Source organism: Berghia stephanieae, chromosome 3 (genome assembly GCF_034508935.2).
Source record: "Berghia stephanieae isolate SIO BIC M18660-M18661 chromosome 3, UCSD_Bste_1.3, whole genome shotgun sequence".
Lineage (NCBI taxonomy): Eukaryota > Metazoa > Mollusca > Gastropoda > Nudibranchia > Aeolidiidae > Berghia > Berghia stephanieae.
The window spans coordinates 91,904,679-91,911,509 of NC_088362.1; the positions used below are offsets into that span (position 1 = coordinate 91,904,679).

At 37.0% G+C, this 6,831-nt stretch overlaps 1 long non-coding RNA gene across 1 annotated transcript; it reads left to right on the plus strand.

The window, feature by feature from the left end:
- The first annotated feature begins 2,778 nt into the window (after nt 1-2,778).
- On the plus strand, nt 2,779-5,378 carry LOC144968823 (uncharacterized). Its single transcript, XR_013644657.1, has 2 exons — nt 2,779-2,972; nt 4,126-5,378. It is a non-coding gene; the product is annotated as an uncharacterized LOC144968823 (long non-coding RNA).
- Nucleotides 5,379-6,831: the final 1,453 nt, after the last annotated feature.

Sequence of the window (6,831 nt, forward strand, 5' to 3'; positions counted from 1 at the left end):
TTTCAGAATTAGAACTTGCTTTTCGTATCCACGGAAATTTTAGCTCCCATTCTCTTTTATATTTTCTGCCACTATCATAAGCACCTTTCCAATTAGGCATTTTGAAACCAGATGAATTCTATATCTCTGTGGTGTTAGAGCTAAGACCAACGTAATGAAAAGATGGCTGGGTATCTGGTGGTGGGGAGTGTGTTGAGACAACCATGTGATGATACAAGATTTATGGGAGTGACGTAGTTGTCAGTCCCCGCAGTTTTTCGCGGCCGCAAATTTCACCCTTGGCCGCAAAAAGCCGCAATTTTCGCCGTTTTTAGGCTAAATTGACGATTTTAAAAAACAAAAACAAAACAAACAAAAGCTATGAAAAATTGTGAAAAGACGGCGACTTTCAATGCTAGCATCCAAATTGGCACTTAGTTTTCATGATATGATTACGATTTGTCATGATTTTTTCCAGTTTTTTTCATTCAAAAACCCATTAGGCCTATATTGAATTATAAAGCAAACTCAAAATTGGATAGTAAGTAGAGAATACAAATTTAATGTGTCCCCATTGGAAAATGGATTTTGTTTCTCTTTCCTTGTGAATAGTTTGTTTTTTTTCCTCTCCTTAATTAGTTTTTCAAATTTTGAATTTTTTTATGCGATTGCTCACTTTGATTTCCCAAATTTTAAGAAGCTAAATAGTTAATAAAATATTTTGATTACTTCCTTCTTTTTTTTAACTTACTATGGCTATTATTATTATTATTATTATTATTATTATTATTATTATTATTATTATTATTATTATTATTATTATTATTATTATTATTATTTCAAACCATTCAAAATGCAAATAAATTCATGTTGACATGTGACATCAATATTCTACAAAATGCCCTATTTGTGTCAATTTTTTACCGTACATGTTTTAATTGTTTGATTTTTGTAAAACTAGCGGCAAATTTGGGCAAATTTTGCTATTTTGATGGCAAATTTTACCATTTTTTATGGCAAATTTTGGCATTTGAAATGGCAAAAAAAAACCGCGGGGACAGAGTTGTGCAGGGTGGTACCACCATGGTGTGCATAAATTGGGTTAAATGACACCAAAAGACGGCGGGGAAAACACGATGTGTGTGTGTGGCCCCGGGTTAGGCCCGAGGTCAAGGATGCACTCTGACGTGCGAGTCAGACGAACAAGGCAGTTCCATTGTTTTTCAATTATACAGGCATTTGGGGAGTGGGAGGGCGCGGTGTTAAGTGCCGACCGGAGGCAAGCCCCCTCTCAATTTCCGAACTCCAAGTCATCGCCGTCCGTTGTCAGATTCCTTGCCTCGTGTAATTAATCAGCACTCAGCACATGCAAGCTCATTGCAGAGACAGGTCGAGGAGGGTTTTGGTGCCAGATTAATGTCTCAAACACTCGAATCAGTAATAATACGAATATCGATGTGTGCATGCACATTTCAGTTTTCGTGATGTGGATAAATTGAACAAAATTCATTGGCAACCCTGTTTAATTCAGAACGAATCTTTGCCTGTCCAGCACCAGTAGGCTTCATAAATGTTAAAAGAGATGTACTTGAACCAACTGTTTTCGAAATAGCAACATGATTACTACTGGAAACATGTCTTAACAGTTCTGATTTGCCACTAACAATTTCTTTATCACACCATAAACAGTAACCTTTGCTGGCAGTTTTCCCCATTTTCAACCATCCAGCGGCCCATTGTTCGCTCTCCCACTCTTTCTTGTACAGTCTGAGTTCTGTAACTCTTCTCTACTTTAACCTTCGGCATTCTCACAAAAATAAGTAAAAACACAACACGAATAAAATTATAATCAAAATGATTGTGATATTGATATAATATACTTAAAGCACAGAACATTTAAAAAGCACAGAACTTTTGTTTGTTTTTTTAAAATCTCCAATTCACAGTGTTTTTGAGTCAAAAAGTCCCTGGGAGAAGTTTGGGCGTTCCCAATTCCAGGAAACCGTCAGTGAAACAAACTGAAACCCCGGGCAATATTAGGGCTAGCTAAACTTTGATTGGCTGATATTGTCTATAAACAAAAATATGCCAGGAAGGATGTACTGATAGAGCTAATTCATAAACTGCCAAATCTTGCAGCAGTGTCTTTTTTATTTTCTAGAAACAACTTATTGTTCAAATAAATGTATTTGAAGCATACCCCCACCGTCATTAGTCTATTTGTGCCTCTACCCTACAATACCCTACGCCGATCATGTTTCTACCCTACTTTTTGCGTAGGGTCCCTCGTTTTCTGCTGTACCCTACAAAATTGCTAAAAATTGAGATTTTACCCTACTGTAGGGTAATTACCCTACGAGTGCCAACACTGGTACCGGTACATACTACACACTAGGCATCAGCCGCACACGGGCGCCATTGTTCTGTGCGATAAAGGCTGGGCGGAGGCCAGATACTAAGACCACGTAAAAACCCTTGTGCAAGCCGTCATCTTTGTTTTTCCCAATCGGCCGGTAAAATTCCCGATAGTAGTTTTGAACTACTTGAACCTTAAAGAATGCTAAAAAGTTGTTGATTGGTTTATTTGATTTGTATTTCAATCTGAAATATATATAAAATCCACTTAAAATATTGATAAGTGTGATAAAACTCAGTTCTGCTGATCTCGGTATTCCCCTGGTGACAGGTCTTTAGAACATAAACAAGATGGTGGCCTCCGGTCGCTACTCTAATAGGCTTCCTAAGTCATGACGTAATCCTGCGCAGCAACGCATGGCAACAAACCGGCTGGCTCTAAACAGTCGAGAAAAATGGCTGACACGAACTCTATTTCCATCACCGCCCTTATGAAATACTTCTCCAATGAGCATAAAAGTGTCTCGCGAGGTGAAAATCATCATCAGTCAGGTCATGTTTTGACTTTCACTTACTCTGATGGCTTGATGTTCGGCAAAGTTCAAGCCAGCATGAAGAATAAAGAGTATTCTGTGAAGGTAAGTCATTTCGTCTTCTCATTCTCATTCTCAAAATCTCACATCTCCGTAAAACTACTGTTGGACAATAATCAGTTTACTTTGAGTTTAGGCAGATTTAGTATATCCAATGGAAAGATTTAACTGTTTACGTTCGATTTTAGTTAGGGAGAGAGAGAGGGAGTCATTGAATTATTGTGTTTTTATCTTATGGACCACGGACTTTGAGTCTTTGAGGTCTTAGTCTTGCTTCGCTAATTTTCGTTGCTATTGACTATAGTCTACTACATACTATTTAGTATCGTGTTGTAACCTTTATTATAATACTCATATGAGCATCACAATCACCAATCACGCTAGACATTTTATCATACTTCATGTGGGGCAGCGTGGATCAGCGGTACGGTTTTTGCTTCGTACCCGAAAGGTACCGAGTTCGTTCACCCGCCGCTGCGCTGTGTGGCCTTGAGCAAGTCACCTCGCCCTAGCTCAATTTGCGGCGCTGCACCGCGGTTATTCCAGTCTTCCCTGGGAATAGACCCTAGAGATAAATTTCCTCTATGGGATGAATAAAGGATTTATTTAGACCAGTGTTAGTCACGGTAAACTAAATTTCCTATTGGGTTAAGGTGTAATGTAAATGTTGCTGCTTGAAACTCGAAGAAATCAATAACATTGTGAAATTGAATGTGAACTTCAATTTAATATACGAAAACAGATAAAATGGACGTTTCAGGTTTCCCCCTTATCAACAAAGCAAGATGAATGAAAGAATCACTTAATTTGTTTTTTTAACTGAGTTTTTATACAGCGTAATATCCACTAAATGTGCTCAAAGTGCTTTACAAGGGGTCCCTGGCCAACAGCAACATTTAACATGTAAGACGGGACATGATGCCTGTTGGGCGATATTACAATTTTTTCGGACAGAGACAACGCTGTTAACGGCCAGGTACTCATTTGACACCTGAGTACGGTGAGAGATTGTGAGTAAAGAGCCTTCTCCAAGGACTCAACTATGCGCCGAGCGAGGCCCAAACCCAGGACCTTCTGATCTGAAAGCGAGTGTCATACCACAAGACCACAACAGACGTTTTATTAGTTTGTTTGTTTTTTGCCTATTGAGCATGGTCGCAGCTCTAAATTTGAATCTTTTATTCTTTTACTTCCACAGATCTATCTTGATGATGCCTTGGGTTGATTCAGTCCAAAACTAATTTGTGTGGTTTTATTTAACAATGTTAATGACATTGAACATACATTGATACAACAATGCCATAATTTGTCATGTTTATCATGTAAAATCATGTATGGACCTACAAAACCATTATTTTGAATGGTGATTTGATGATGATGAACAAAATATGTGTGTTGTACAAAATAAATGGCAAAGCTAACAAAATGCAGTCTCCTTAATAAGAGGAGACTGGGGATTGACAAGTGCTGCAACAAATTGAAAAATAATATCAGATGTTTCTCTTAACATGGTTGGAATATATGAGAGGATGTTAACATTTTTCAGTCTTTCATTAACCCTCTCAACATGAATTCTACATGAAGCAATTTCTTTTGTTAATAAAATCTCATTTTCAGTAAATTTATTATGTAAAAAGGAAGGGATATTTACAGTTACTCCTTGAGGTAAAATATCTTGAATCAGGATGGGGTTTTACCTTTATTACCTTTATCTGCTAAAATTAAATCTCCAGGGCTTAAAATTAAAAGTTTTAGTAATCCACAATTTTGTACAATGACCTTATCCGAGACAGACCCTGGATACAGTTTAGAAATAAAATTTATCACACCATTTGGACTCAGACCAACAAGAGCTTTAACAGAATTCATGGACCTATAAGAAGAATAAATTAACCGTTGTTTATCCATTTCTTTAGGAATAGCAATTTGGTCATCTGTACAATCAATGATCATTCTGCAATTTGGAAATCTTAAAAATGATGATGGAGCTGATAGTTTATTTTTATGTCTAGAAGGGCATGTAACCTTCATAACATTTTCAAAGAGAAGCTTATGGCTTATGTAAAACATGAATAAAAGTTTGTATAATATTTGTTATAGTACTTTCACTAACGCTAAACAATTGTGAAATATGAAGGTTAGCGTAGTTCTGTCTGTTTCATAAGTGTAATAATGAAAATTTGGTCTTTTAATGCAACTGTCTCTTCCTGAACTTCCCATCCACTATAATAAATAATGTTACCTCTAAAGCACTCAACATATTGAACAATAATATTAAATATTTTAAAACAATGTACACCTGTCTCCATTCGAAGAACTTTTTCTGTAAGGCTTGAAACAGTGTAAGTGCGTTGAATCTAACTTAGTTGGGTTTTTTAAAGCTAGCTATTTCCTTATTTTTGTCTTTAATTTCTTGTTCTTGAATTAAATTTGTTGTTCTATTTAAAATATCCTCACTTGTTCTACAATCTGTTTTTTTTTAAAAGATGGAATCCTGTGATGATGGTGACGAGAGTTGAAATGATGATGAGGGAGAAGATAATGAGGATGATGATGAGGAGGAAAATAATGATGATGAGGAATCTGGTTTTTTTAAAGGTGGGACTTTGTGATGATGATGAAGAGAGTTGAGCTGATGATGATGATGATGATGATGATGATGATGATGATGGTGGTGGTGGTGGTGGTGGTGGTGGTGGTGGTGGTGGTGGACTTCTTGATGTTGGTGCCAATTGAGATGGGGTGGGAATTCCTTGTGTCACTTTTCTTTTCTTTCTTTCTGGCTCTGATGGAAACAATTTATTTTTATTTCTGTCAAACCATTCAGGGAGGTTGGCTTTGTCACCATCTCTGAAGTGACAAGAACACACTCTTGATGATGATGTTGGATCTTTTGTCCTTTCTCCTGAAATGAAAAGATTAAAAAAAAAAAACAATAATTCTGTTGGGCATATTGAGTATATTATTTAATTTGATAAGTACTTTGTTTAGTAGACTATCTTGTTTGACACCAGCTCAATGCATGATAAATCAAAGGTGTGCAAGAGACTAGGTTAATGGTGGGTCTCTCGCCTGTCTTTTATGAAATCGCACATTCAGCAAAATGTCGCACTTCCTCATTACCTCTTTTGATGATTTTGACTAGGTATATATATAAAAATATGAATTCTTAAATTTACACAGTTAAAGTTGATCTTGGGGTTGAGTGTGGCAAGACTGGCGTTTTCTCTTTATTTCAGTCAGTACTGTACTGGACAGTGCGGTGATGGAAACTTTGGAGTGTCAACAATCGGGCACAGGTAAAGGAGAGAGGTCCCTGCCGCCATCTTGCTTTGTTCACACAGAGTTGCCACCTCGGCTGTCGGGGAGGGGAGGCATGGCAGAGAATCAGAGAAACTTTCCCAAAAAAAGAGGAAAGTATGTGTGTTTGTGTGTGTGTGTGTGTGTGTGTGTGTGAGAGAGAGAGAGAGAGAGATATTTGCGTGAGGGGAGGGGTGGGGGGGGGGGAGAGGTTGCGTTATTTTATTTATTTATTTTCATTTTGCCATAAAGGTATCGAGTTTAAAGTAATATTTTAACAAATATTTTCTTCTCTTTCTTCTTGTTCTCCTTTTTAAAAAAATATCACTTATCAGTAGAACTTAACTCTCATTCAGTTTATCAGCCTTAACATCAAACCGATTGAGATATCATTTTTGCTTCAACTTCAATAAAAACCTAGTTTGGAATGTATTTTTATTTAGAATTTCGTGCAATTGTACACTTTAATCATAAAATATAGGTCTACGTAAGCTAGAACTTGACCTAGATCTGGACTACGAACTCTATCAGATGTTCGACGAGGCGTGCGTGCTTACCTGACACTTTTTCTTCAATTTTTTGTCTGCCTGTCCATTTGGAAATC